This window comes from Triturus cristatus, chromosome 1_2, assembly GCF_964204655.1.
Source record: "Triturus cristatus chromosome 1_2, aTriCri1.1, whole genome shotgun sequence".
In the NCBI taxonomy this organism is placed as follows: Eukaryota; Metazoa; Chordata; class Amphibia; order Caudata; family Salamandridae; genus Triturus; species Triturus cristatus.
The window spans coordinates 840,817,219-840,831,517 of record NC_140580.1 but is presented as its reverse complement, the minus strand read 5'-3'; the positions used below and the strand labels follow the sequence as shown (position 1 = coordinate 840,831,517).

General features: G+C 42.8%; 1 protein-coding gene across 15 annotated transcripts in view; it reads left to right on the top strand.

Annotated features, from left to right (window-relative positions):
- The window catches only part of EIF4G3 (eukaryotic translation initiation factor 4 gamma 3), a 1,568,346-nt gene that overhangs the window by 113,338 nt on the left and 1,440,709 nt on the right, over positions 1 to 14,299 (top strand). For 2 of the 15 annotated variants that reach the window (XM_085608985.1, XM_085608982.1), the window contains one exon: positions 5,319 to 5,527. The exons of the other annotated variants lie outside the window; for them this stretch is intronic. The gene's annotated coding sequence lies outside the window, so the exon portion shown is untranslated. Of the gene's footprint in view, positions 1 to 5,318; positions 5,528 to 14,299 lie in introns of those variants that run through there. 15 annotated transcript variants of the gene reach the window in all.

Genomic DNA, 14,299 nt, shown 5'->3' with positions numbered 1-14,299 from the left:
TTAGAATAACCTAATTTGGAGGTTATTAGGTCTAGACGTATTTTTAAAAGGACATATTTAACAGGGTTATGTAAAATATCGTGTTCAGGAAGGAAGAGTATTTGATAATTAATATAAACTTAATGGTTTTGGATTTCAAAGTATTCAGGAGTAAATGTTGTCGATGTAAAATAGGAAAATAACGTACCGATAAATTTAAATCAAAAACACAGGTGTGCGTGAGCTGCTTCAAACAGTCGCTCAGGGATGAATGCAAAAACGAGCTTCTCACATTTTGAATGCATAGACGAGGGTCTCGCATTCTTTGTTTTGAGCGGAACAATAGGACTTGTTTCTGAAGGAAATAAAGCACGTATGGACAATGCGAGTCCAGAAGCGTCTATTTCTTTAGGAAATGGAGCATGAAACTGCAACGCATGACGTTGTGAGCTTACAATGTGAGGGTTGCTAGAAACCATCTCCGATCGGTGTCAGTTGCTTTTGACAGTTGCCGAACGGAGGGGTTTTTTTGACTGAGAAGAAGAGATTAAGAGAGATAAATAAGAACAAGGGTATTAAAAAAAAATAAAAAAATACATATATATCATAGGACGTGAAAGACAGATTTTAGAGGGATTTGGTTTTTAAAAAAAAGGTAATTATATAAAGAAGTTTCACATACTAAAAAAAATAATTGAGTGAGGAAGCTAATATTAGCTTAAAGGATGTACAAGAGGAAATTATAAGGAGGTTAATAGAGAAGGAAATATGGAATAAAGTACAGGAGACAGTGGAAAGGTTAGCAAAGGAAGACAAAAGGAAAGTAGATAATATAGAGCTAGAGGAATTTTGGATGTTATCAGAGGAAGAGGATAGACAGAACAGGGGACCTGGTGGACAATGTTTTAAGAAACGGAAACACAAAAATATAGTGGAAAATATTACCAGTACAGAGACAAATCAAGTAAGCAGAAAAAACATAGGAACAGGTTTAAAAGGTGTCCAGAGTGGCACAAAAGAGAGGTAGGTTGACCCTGCGAATGATCGAGATGGACAACCTTCATGGGCAACAGATATTGAAAGTGAGAATTTTGATGAGTACGTATTAGATGTTCATTATAATGAGGATAAAGATGAGTTCTCTGAATATACTAATTAAAGTACTCGGTCTCAAAAAGAATTGAGAGATCTTTCGGGCAGTCACTTTTTAATCCAGCATTAATAAGACACACAAAGTTCAGAATGGTCGCCAATTGAACATGTTTCAGATTATATTAAATTCTGGATTCGAAGGCCATTGGAAAGGAACGAGCGAAATCTAATCAAAGTAGAATGCTCGTGACCAGTTATTTATACAAAGGAGATTTTATAACTCCTAATCTAGAACCAGACCTAATAACTTACTTATTTAAGTTGGGTCTTGACCCTAGGAAAGGGTTGGAAAGATTTCTTTAACAATGCGAAGATAACGTTTTGGATATATTAGGACCAGTGGCAAGGATATTTGTCATGATAAAGGAATCATACTTGAAAGGAACAGATCTTGATTTACAACTATTGAGAGGTTGGAGCCAAAGGGCTGTGTGTTTTATTGGCAACGCAAAAGCAGGTCTAATAGCGGAAAGACGTAAGGCAGTTTTATTCAGGATCAGTCATTAATTGGGAGATTTTTCAAAGGAGAGCATTGAGTAGCAAAAGGAGTCCTATTCGGGGATGGACTGGTTAAGTCTTTGGGAAAGCACGTTCAAACGTTTACTTCTCTAGATAAAGCGCATGCATCTATGCAAAGAGTTTTTGGAAATTTATATGGCAGGGCCGGAAGGCGGGGGTCAGACTTTCGGCTGACCATATTTCAGAGGCCCATATTATCAAGGAGGAAGAAGCTTGCAAGGAAGGAGTAGTTTCAGTGGAAACATGTATCAAAGTTCCTTCCATCCTCAAAGAAGAAGTGGAGGAAGGAGCAGATCAGGTCGTGGAAGATCAAGCTTTCAGTCAGGAGGACAGACAAATCACGGTGAGTATGAGAGATACTTTTGATTTCACCCTGAGAAGCTCAGGAGGGAGGCTGAAATTATTTCTGAAAAAAGGAAAGCGATAACATGAGATTTCTGGGTTTTGGAATTTGTGAAAGGTTTCGTGATCGATTTTGCATCTATGCCAATAGAAGAGAGGGAACCAAAAGATATATTCTTTCAAGAAAAGGTTCAAGATATTGTTGGAAAGGAGATCAAAGATTTGTTGGGAAAACAGGCGATCTAAGAGTGTCAGAGGAGAGGAAAGGAAAGGGTTTGTAAGAAACCTTGTTGTGGAAAAAAAGGACAAGGCATGAAGACCTGTCATAAATCAGAGGGATTTAAATCAGTATGTGGTTTACAAACATTTCAAGATGGAGGGTATCCTGATGGACAATGATTGGATGGTGAAAATAGATTTGAAGGATGCATATTTTTCTATACCGATTACAGAAGAAAGTCGGAAATACCTTCAGTTCAGGTGGAAGGGTCAACTCTTTCAGTTTGTCTCCCCTTCGGATTATCTTCGGCCCGTTGGTGTTTTTCAAAGGTGATGAGACCGGGCGTGGGTTTCTTGAGAGAAAGAGGGGTTTGAATGTTGTTTTATTTAGACGTCATACTGATCATGAATGGAGAGGTAAAGACCTTACTAGAACACATCCTCTTGTTTCAGGGTTTGCTGAGAGTCTTGGGGTTTGTGATAAATTCAGACACATCTATTTTGGAGGTTTTGTGATGGACACGGTAAAGAAACAGTTGGAGTTATGGGACAGGAAGATTGTCTTAATAAAAAGAGAGGTGAAATATTTATTAAGAAAACAGAAGGTAAGTTTAAGACAATTAGCGCGTGTGATAGGTCTTTTATCATAATCGATTCAGACTATTTTTCCGGGCCCATTGTATTACAGGGCTTTACAGAGGGATAAAGGTGCGAGTAAAACAAAGGTCTTTGTTATGGAGACAAAGTGAGATTGGATGTAGAAGTGAAGGAAGAGTTGAACTGGTGGCTAAAAAATGTGCAAGCATGGAATGGCCGAGCAATTTTTGGGGCGAGTCCGGATTATGTACTAGAAACAGATACGAGCCTTTTAGGTTGGGTGTGAGATTAGAGTCTCAGGAAACAGGAGGTTGATGGAACTTGAAAGAGAGAAAAGATCATATAAATTGTTTGGAACTGAAAATAGGATTCGTGGCGGTTCGCAGTTATGGAGAGAAGATTTAGAGAAGAACAGTTTTATTAAAGATGGACAATATCTCGGCAGTGACTTAGATAAACAAGTTGGGGGGAAGCCGGGCAAAGAGGTTAGCGGAACTGGCAAAGCATTCCTGCAAGTTTTGCATGGATCACAAGATAAGCATAACAGTTCAGTATCTTCCAGTGAGTAAAAACATGGTAGGAGATTGGAATTCTCTTTTTTTGAAGGATTACAGCGATTGGAAACTTGAATCCTTTGTTTTTCAAGAAGATACAGGAAACTTTGGGTCCTTTGAAGGTAGACTTATTTGCGTCAAGGTTAACAAATCAGTTGGAGGATTATGTGGGTTGGAGACCAGATCTGGAAGCAATGTTTGTGGACGGTTTCAGTCTAGATTGAAAAGGTTTGAGAGGTTATGCTTTTCCCCTATTTCTCAATGATACTGAGAGTTTTTGCGCTGGTGAGGAGACAAGTTTTCAGACTAGTTTTAGTAACTCCGTTCTGGACAACGCAAGCTTGATATCCATCTGTGATGGAGTTAGCGGTGGAAGACCCAATTTTAATAGGAGTGGAGAAAGGTCTTTTGAAGAATGTAGACGAAGGAGAACACCCGTTAGTGGAATCGGGAGTGCTCAACCATCTAGTTTGGAACATTTCAGGAAATCAGATAGATTTGCAGAGCTATCAGGAGAGGCTTTGGAATTATTTTATGAGTCATGGGCACCGGGAACTAGGAAAATGTTTGCAAGCACTTGGAAAGTGTGGTTATGCTGGTGCACAGAAAGGGGTTTTGTTCCCGTTGAAGCGGATTAAATTATGATTGCTAATTTTCTTGCATATCTTTACAAGAAAGGCCTAAGTTATAGAACTGTTGATTGTTATAGGTCAGCTATAGCAGCTGGACGTTGTCTGATTGATGAAGTTTCTGTGGGAAAAGGACAATAGGTTTGTGGAATTATGAAAGGAATTTGTTTGAAAAAACCTCTAGGTTCAAGGTATAATATTCTATGGGATGTATTTTTGGTTTGGAAACTTTTTAAAGGTTGGCAGTGTAATAAGTTTTTGAGTCTGAAACATTTAACTTGGAAGTTAACTACATTATTATGTATGATTACTTTTAAAAGGGTTTCAGACTTGGAAGCTCTGGATATTTCAGGGAGATTCTTTGATCCAGAGGGAGTGTTTTCTTTTTTTTAAATTAAAAGGAAAACTAAGTCAATGTCCAAGGATATTTTATTCACGATTTGATAGTCATCCTAAATTGTGTATAGAAAGATGTTTGAGAGTATGAGTGCTGAGTAAGTGAAATTAGATGTGCAGAGGATGATCATTTGTTGATTTCATATGCAAAACCGCATAGACCGGTGTATTCAGCATCTATTGCAAGATGGGTTAAGGATACTATGCGTGAATCTGGTGTGAATTTAGAGAAATTCAAAGTATATTCTCTACCTGCAGCTATGGCTTCAAAAGCTTAGATTTCTGTAGGAAGTTTGACCGAGATTCTGAAAGCAGCAGAATGGTCAAATGACAAGGTGTTTAGAGATTTGTATTTTTAACCCAGTTGAACATGTATCGGAAAAAGTTCTAAAAGACTTTAAACATGCATAATGCTAACCTCCTGTCTTGTCATAAAATGTCGATTCTCAGAGGGTGAGTGCATAGAGAATGGTGATTTTAGCAAGGACAAGGAGGCTAGCATTATCCCGCCTTCCCTACCCTTTTGATGGGAGAGGGTGGTTAGAATATATATTTTAAAAAATGTATTATGTTAAGGAGGAGGTTTAAAATTAATGTTGCATGGAATTAAAGGACTGAACAATATGTTTAAAAGGGTTGATTTTATTTGTTGCAAATGCTCAGTCGAAGAGTCGTGGGAAGAATGGAAAAAGAAGAAAGAGGTTTTTGGGAAGGTAGAAGAGAAACGAGGAAGAGCCTAGGATGTTGGAGGCTAATGTATGTTGAATAGTCTAATTTTTTGTGACTTCATAGAATTATGTTGGAAGCTTTTAAAGTGTTGCTCAGAAGTTGGTAAATAAAAGGTGATGTGTAATGCTAGCCTCCCTGTCTTCAATAAAATCATGATTCTCTATGTACTTAACCTCTGAGAATCGTCATTTTCTATTGTCAGGTGGTGTGAGGCATTCGCATACAGCCTTGTACAACCCCCGGGCCGATGGATTTGTAAAAAACAAGACGAACTGCATAATTGAGGGGGCTCTTCAAATGGGAGAAGCCAACAGATAAGATGTGTGAGACTACGATTTCAGACCTTGTTTGGGCTTATTGCATGGGGCGAAAACTCTGCTACTGGTGAGATTCCATTTTGGATGATGAAAGGTAGGAAACCCATTTCAAAACTCAATCCTTTCTAGATGCGAAATTTGGTTGAAGAGAGTTGTATAATGCTTAACAGTATTCCATCTGATGTCACCTGCAGATCTAGAATAATCCCATGTGATATGGTAGGGTAAAAAAAGAATTAAAATACTTGCAGAACAAATCAAACCATTCACCCCCAGTCAAGGGATCTGGGTTAAATCCCTCATAAATTTTGCGAGCCATATTTGTTGAAGGATGTATTTAGACGGCATACAGTGTTAACAAGTGGCGAGCGTTGAAACTTATGAAGAGTGCTAAATATGCTGCTTGAGGATGTGTGACGAAGATGAAAATGATGGATGCAGTGTTATAGTAATGATGTGCAGACACATAGATGTTGTATAATCGTTCGCTTCACACTTACTCACGACCCAACTAGGTGTTAATAGAGAGTTCGCCTTCCTTTTCCTTTAGAGTTCAAAGGGAGAACTGCCTGTAACTGAGTGAGGCGTTAGACAAACCACACACGCTTTCTTGTGTGCCTCCTCTCTCCAGTCCAAACCACCCTTGTTAGCAATCCTGATGCTTTCTTTTAACACCCGGTTGAATCGTTCGACAACACCGTTTGTCTCTCGTGATATAAAGAACATTTTGCATGCGCCACACCCCTTTCCTACAAAAATAATTCCATTTCACTCGACACCAACTGCACACCATTGTCGGTCAACAATTTGCCAGGGATACCCTCATGCCTGAATAAATCTTGTAAAAAAAGATATCACGTGATTAGTTTCTATGCCCTTTGTGACAACAGTCCCAGGCCACTGTGAAAACAAGTCCACCAGAACCAACACACAATGCAATCCACACCGATCATAAATGGGCCCCACAATATCCAAAGCTACCTCTTCCCAAGGGTTCCCGTTGCCAAGAGTAACCCAGTTACCACAAGTGACTTTGTTAATGGGAGATGAAGGGGTGGTGTGCACAAATGGTTTTCGTATGGAAAGAGGCAATGGCATTGGTAACCATGCTGGGGCTAGGTCTGGTGACGATTCAACTGCTGGCACCAGGTCTAGGGTTGAGTCCAGTAGGATTTCCAGTTTAAGAAGACCACCTACATATTTGCAAGACTTTGTTCGATGTTATATAGGTGATTTGTGAAATTAAATTGTATTAGTTTCCATTTACCATTACGTCAGTATGCTTGGACGTAAGTGTACTCTTGTTGTATTTATGAAATGTTTTCTAAATGCATTGTTATTATTTATCTAAAATGTTCTCAATGCTTTTTCTATTATTAGGATTTCTTTTTATTCAGCAACATTTGTGGGAGCGGAAGGGGATGTGTATTGCTATTACATACTTTTCCTAGATTGCTATCTCTTCTGCCATTTCATTAGTTCCATGTTCGGTTCATATTGTGTTTGTATGTGTGTGTTCTACTCACCACTGTTGCCTGCTTTGGTGTACGACTACATCACTTCATTTCTCCTCTCTATCCACTCTGCTGCTCACTACCCCTGCCCTCCGTGTTGCTTCTGTCCACTGTGTTGCATCCCCCCACCCTCTATGGTGCCCTTCCCACTCGCGCCTTTTCTTCTTTATTTAGCTCTGCTGGACAGCATAGGGATGCTGGACAGCATGTAAAAACATTTGCACAACCAATAGGTCCCAAAGGCTCCTCTTATTGGCTTTTCCAATGCGTGTTCACATTTGGTAATTATAGTGTGGCATATACCTGTCGCTGTGCGGCCTCTCTATGGCCCAGCAGTTGGGTACGATCTGGTGGTTGCAGTGCTAGCTCTTGTAGTCTTCTGAGCCAGCGTGGCATGTGTACAGGCACCCGTTTGACACTGGAGCGAAGCCGTTCGATGCCTTGCCTTCCTCCCAAAGCCTGAGGCTGTTTATAATTGCATTCTTCCTCGACGTCACCAGAGGTAGCACAATAAATGAGCTCAGTTGTCATTGCAGTTTTAATTAACGTTGATTACTTTTGGTTGCGTAAACAAATGCACGCACGGAGTGGCACTAGGGACCTTTGAAGTTTTCGTTTTCAGGGTGTAAACTGGACATTTGTATTATTAGAATTTACTATTGCCTAAATCCAGTGGAATGTTCTGCGTCAGATTATGTACGTGCTCCTTTTACAGTTAACCAATTACCGGTGCCGGTTATAGTGCTTTTTAACCACATTACCAAGTAGTTTAAGTGCATTGTATTCTGTAGAACAAAGCATGTCTAAAACGGTTTTAAGGCACTGTGTATGAAGTATTTGTTCTACTTGCCACCCTGTTATGTAGTAACCTTCATTTTATGACTTTTACCTCCCTGTTTGAATAATTCTTGCATTACTGTGAATTGCAAGTGATATTGTGTTTAGGACTTGGAGCTTACTCTGCACAGTTATTCTTGCATTGTATAGTTTTAATGCTTCTAGTAGTAGCTGCTCTTAGTCCAGAGTTAACACTACTACCGTTATTGGAATACTGACTGCTTCACCCACAGTATCAGTTCAGGGTGAGTAGCTGGTCTTGCAAATCCATTATTCAAAAACAAAAACAGAAGTGAGGGATATTACTTTACCTTATGGTACTTGTGATGCGTTCATGTATCCCTCCCCTATCCTTCTCAATCAAAATAACTGACTAAAATCCACCACTCAAATTACTTTCATATTTCACTATACTAAATCACCACTAATCCTTATGGGTTTTCGGAGTAGCGTGCTACTCACCAAAAAAGTGCATCAACACCCCATTAGGGGTAACAAGCGCTATATAAATGCAAACCCTTTTCCCTCTTCTATCCCGCCGCTATCCTTCTGAATCCAAATAACTGACTAACCTATCCACCACTCAAATTACTTTCATATTTCACTATAGTAATTCAACACTAATCCTTTATGGGTTCCGGAGTAGCGTGCTACTCGCCGAAAAAGCACTTCAACGCCTCGTCAGGGGGTAGTAAGCGCTATATAAATGCAATTACAATACAATGTGATGATCCCGAAGACGTGGGCACAGTCAGTGGTACTGAATAGTTCCCTGATTTATGATATTAACAATTAAACTCTTGAACGTTTATTTGTGCTTGAAATGTTGCTTTGTGCGCTGATCTTGCTGCTTTGATGACCTGTCAGCGTGTCATGCTGGTGCATGACCTCCTGGTGAATGTACTTGTATATAAATGTTGCTTTTTTATACGGCATCAAATGTTTGGTGTGTGTTGGTTCGTGAAACGGCTCCAACGCATCCAGAACTCCTCCGCACACCTGATCCTCAACATCCCTCGCTGCAGCCACATCACACCCCACCTGAGAGACCTGCACTGGCTCCTTGTCAACAAGAGGATAACCTTGAAACTCCTCACCCACGCACACAAGGCACTCGACAACACCGGACCAGCGTACCTCAACAGCCGACTCAGCTTCTACACCCGCACCCGCCAGCTCCGTTCCACAGACCGCGCCCTCGCCACCGTCCCCCGCATCTGAAGAGTAACCGCCGGCCTCAGATCATTCTCCTACCTTGCCGCCAAGACATGGAACACCCTCCCCATCCGCCTATGGCAGACCGAAGATCTTCTGAACTTCAGAAGACTTCTCAAGACCTGGCTCTTTGAACAGTAGCAGCCCCCCCCCCCCCTTCCCTCCCCAACCCCTCCCCCAGCACCTTGAGACCCTCACGGGTATGTAGTGCGCTTTATAAATGCTAGGACTGATTGATCGCAGCTGATGTATGCCATGTTGCTTAATTTGCAGTGATGCGCCTCTGTACTGTAAAATGCAGGCCCAGGACATAGAAGTATTGGTTTGAGACATGTTCATTGGTTTACCTCTGTAAGGCATACTTGGTACGGCCAGTGAATGTCATGTTTGTGGCGTTCTGTGCTGATTTATATAACGTTGCCGAGTATGTTGCAGCATGCAGCGGTCTGTGTGTGGACATTGTATTGCATAGCAGTTAAAAATATATATTTTTATTACATTTTCAAATACATTATTAAGTTAAAATTCAGTGCTTTCTGGTATTCAGTACAGGAAGGAATACAGTTGAAATCATCCATTACTCTGTAACGCATACGTAATGCATAAGGATTACATTATGGCTAATGGACTTTGCCATGTGCATAATGCTGATATTGATGCTAATCACATTGCCATCGAGGTGTAAACTTGTTTGACTATGATTTGGGTCAATAAGGTGCAACATTACTGCGGAACTCAATATAGCACCATAAAAACAGACTTCAACTGTCTGAGCTTAGTGCAATGTGCCTTCAAGCGTCTTCAAACCAGCAAGAAACCCAGAGGATGCGTTCTGGTCTAGCTTAAGTCCGTGTAAGTGGGACACCATCCCTGCGGCACCAAAACAATGACATCTCCATGACAGTCAGGCTTATCAGAATACTTTGGGTTCTGGGGGATGAAGGACCGGATGGAAATTGAGGTAGCCTAACGTCCTTGATCTCTAAGATCATTGGTGCCCCCAGCTAGGTCCTTAAAGGGAAACCGCATAATGTTTCAGACAGTAGCTAAAACTGACCTGTAGAAAAGAATCACTGTGCGCCAAAACTGACCTTAAGAAAAGAATCACTGGGCCCACAATCAAGCTGGTCTTTACGAGCAAGGATTTGAAGGAGACTGTACTGGAGGAAAAACAAGGTAAAGACAGTAAAGAAATCTTTCCTGACAAGTCCAGAGCTGCAGAAGACCGGCAAAGGCTGTTCACTTCACTAAGGCTGGATTGCGTGTGCAAAAGTGGCTCATGGAAAGATTCTTTTCCATGCAAGACTGTGCATTGGGAGAGGGGAGGGGGTGGAAGGGAGGCATCAATAAGATACCTCATCAGGTGCCCTAGGACTGCTAAGAAAATGATACTCTGGTGAGGAAGCAAAGGCGAGGCCCACTCAGATGGCAATGTCTCCCAAAAGTCCTCTAATAAAAAAACATACACTGAACTGCCCTTATTGGCACTTTATAAAGATAATCTTTGAGGGAATAAGAGGCAGGCATGTTTGTTTACTACAATACTGATTGTGTCTACCCAACCTACACAGAACTATGATGATCTTCTCATAACGACCTGTCTTATTGACGTCCTAGTTGAGATGCTACTCCGATATCTGGGACGAGGCCGTCTTCACCACGGATCCTCTTGAGACTGCATGCGCTTGTCTGGAGCCTTGCAGTGATACAGCAGAACATTTACATATGTGCTGTAATGTCCTGATTTCTGTTGGCCGTTATTAATTGCAGGACGCATCTGTAGCCCGTAATTGAAAATGTGAATGGAATTGACTGTGCATTTGATGATTGTATCAATGTACTGTAGTCTTTAAGCTTTTTAACTTGTTTTAACTTTTATACTGGTTTTATTCATTTTCGCAATGGTTATTTTTGTAGCTTTCATGATTCAAGAGTGAATTCGAATAAAGCTTACCTGACTGCTTGACTGATACAGCACTCCTTATCGAAACTTGTCCCAGGAATGAACTTCAGAGAGTTGATGAAGCTCAGCTCCCTTCTCCAACACTCATGTTTCCCCCTGTACTTTTTCACATACCCCCCCATGTTTTCTTACCCCCCCTTTACTAAATACCCCTCCTGCCCTTGATTTTTCCATTGTCACTGTCCCTACCTAAGGATTGTCTTCCCACCAGTACAAAGGAGTGCTCACCCATGGTCCTCTCCCACTCTCTTCTACCTCCCAAATCCCCTCAACACCCACTCTATAGAATCTTTTACAATTTTCTACCCCCAGTTAGTCTTTATTGGTTAAGGTTCTGCAATATTTGTGTTTAACCAACGCCCTTCTTGATAGGTCAAGACACTTAGGGGTCAACTGCATCAAGACTGTACTCCTCTCCAACACTCCACTTCCTGCAATGGACTCCGTTTGATTGCTCACAATATTATGTGTGTCTTTTATTTTGCTTTGTGTCAGTCTGAGTCACTATGTGGCAAACAGGTTTGAAAACATGCTGAAAACCTCAAATTACAAAAAAGCAGCAGGAAACATCGAGACACAGCTGGGTCATATCTGGTGATGTTTTCTAAGTGATCAAGAAGGTATAGTGTCCTTGCATCAGTAGCAGATGTACTCATCTCCTCCAGACTGTTAGGTCCTCACCTAGCCTATTGTTGGATTTAGTTTACTACTTGTAGATTTCTTCTGCATTCAAACACATCCACAAAACGTAAGCGAAGTATCGTATTTGGGTTTCATTGTCTCTAGGCCCAAAGAAGCTTATTTGTTTCATCTTTGCTTCTCCTTGGTATCAGGATCAGCAAGCATTACTCGGGTCAGTGATTACTATTTACCTAGCAAAGCCATATCTCCTCCCAGAATTTTAAAATTTCAGCATGCGCCCACATTTCTCCAAACTGCGTTTTGGGCATTTTGTCCACCTATATGCGTATATTGTATCGAGTGTTATTAGTGTTAGATGCTGTGGAGGATTTTGTTTCACTATTCTTAAAGTATGGTTTACTGTGGACCATTCTAAAATGCATGTACGTGCTTGTTGATTCAGTGTCTGTAAGCTGTCCAGATCATTCTTACTCTCTCCCATCGGTAATGAGTGACAGGTTATCAAGTCGGAGTGCCTTATAAATTGAAGACCGAAACCACCAGCAAGCAGTCAGAGACTTATTCTCTTTAAATGCATGGGTTTCCTCTGGCACATCTGACCGTTGTTCCCAGGTCTCTTATGCCAACCTAGCTAGTTTAGCTGTCTTCTTGAACAGCCGACTACGACGCCAATCTGGCTTAGTCTACCTGGAATGTCAGCACTTTTCCTTTGCTGTACAAGTACAATATTTTCACATAACCACTATCAATCCATTTCATTTCTGCCATGTCTGTATCTATGTACGTGAACAACGGTATTCCCCAGTGCACCGTTTCTTTTGTAAAGGAGAGTTTTTGATCATTTTCTTGAGCCACAAATGTGACACCCATTATGCGAATTGGATGGGTAATTGGTTCCCCCACCCCACCCTTACCTCACCCCACTTCCTTGCTCCTGCCAGTAGTAACCCTTCCAAGGGTGCCTCTCTGTGTTCCATTAAATAGCAGTTTTTTTTTTGTTTTTTTTTTGTTGAAACCGTTTATTACAATCTCAAATATATACAGGTATGGGCCTACAACCTTCCGGCCCGCCGCTAAAAGTGACAGAGATAAATGACGTATATGCAATAAGGCACTTGGCTTTACATAGACGCTAAAGCAGGAGGTATCAACAACGTGGGCCACATGACTCTGAGCTCACAATACGGTTTCGTTTTATACAACACAACAACATAAAACCACACCCGCAAGGCAACCCGAGAGCGAAAATGACAACATATGCTCCTCAAATGGGGGGACCCCAACCATACACTAAGATCGAAGGAGGGGAAGGGGAATAGGTCCGGGACTGGGAAAACACTGTGCCCGGGATTAAGGGAGGGGGTCATCTAGGGGGACGGAGCTGGTGAAGCGGGAGGCAACAATGGCGGCTCGCAAATACCCCCGCGGTAGGCGTTCCAGGGGCCCCACACCTTCAGCCACGCCCCAGGCTTACCCCGCGCCACATACACCACCTTCTCTCGGAACATGCACCAATCCATGTGTTCTTTCCAGGCCGACACTGCCGGGGGCCTCTGGGATCCCCACAGTTGAGCGATGTCACGTTTAGCAATCATATAACCCAGCGTCACCCATCGCGTCTGCGGAACCGAGTAGTCGGTCGGTTCCCACACATTCAGCAGGCATCTCCTCGCTTCAGGCACCAGCACGACATGCGTAACCGCTCGCAGGACCTCATGCACACCACGCCAGAATCGCTCCACCCTCGGACATTCCCACAGAATATGTAAAAAAGTCGCCAATGCACCGCACCCACGCTTACACAGTCCATCCTCGGCATAGCCCATACGCAGAAGCCCTGGCCCCGTCATGTACACCCGGTGAAGTATCTTAAGCTGGACGAAGCGAAGGCGAGCCGGGATGGCCACCTCCTTCGGGGAGGCCACCGCGGAAATCCAGTCCTCGTCGTCAAGCTCCAACCCATCGGCAACCCAAGCCTCGCGGAGCCCAGTCAGTAAGCCCGAGCGGTCATTAATCAACTTCTTGTAGATGAGGGAGATCGTGCTGTCCGGAACGTGGCCATCTAGCACTCTATCCTCCAGTGGGGAGGACTCCGGGATGGCGGCCACGTCTGGGAAGACAGAACCCAGTGCGTGACGGACCTGCAGGTATCGAAAGTATTCACTGCCCTGCAGCTGAAACTCCGCCTGCAGTGTCTCGAATGTTTTGAATCCTCCCCTCGTCCAGAGGTCCCCCACTGTACTAATGCCTATCGTGTCCCACCTATCGAAGCCCTTCGAGGTCCATAGGGAGCCCAACCTCTCAGACGCATACAACGGTGACGCCCGGGTCAAACGGCCCTTCCATCCCATAGCTGCATTGGCCGCGTGCCATACTCGCACCATGACACGCGTGGGTCCCGTCAGGCGGGAATCGGGCACGCTAGTGTAGAGCGCTCGATTGTAATCGCCACCGGGCAGGAGCATCTTGTCCATTTCAAATGCCGGGTTTAAGGCGGGCCCGTAGAGGCCGTGATTAATTGCAGCTAATTGGGAGGCCCAGTAATACCGCTTAATATCCGGGAGGGCAATCCCTCCGTCATACCACGGGAGCGTCAACTTTGCCAGGGCTATACGCGGCCTCCCGTCCCAGAACAGGCGGCGCTGCAAACTCTCCACCTCACGGAAGTAACGCGCCGGGACCAGGTCCATCGAGT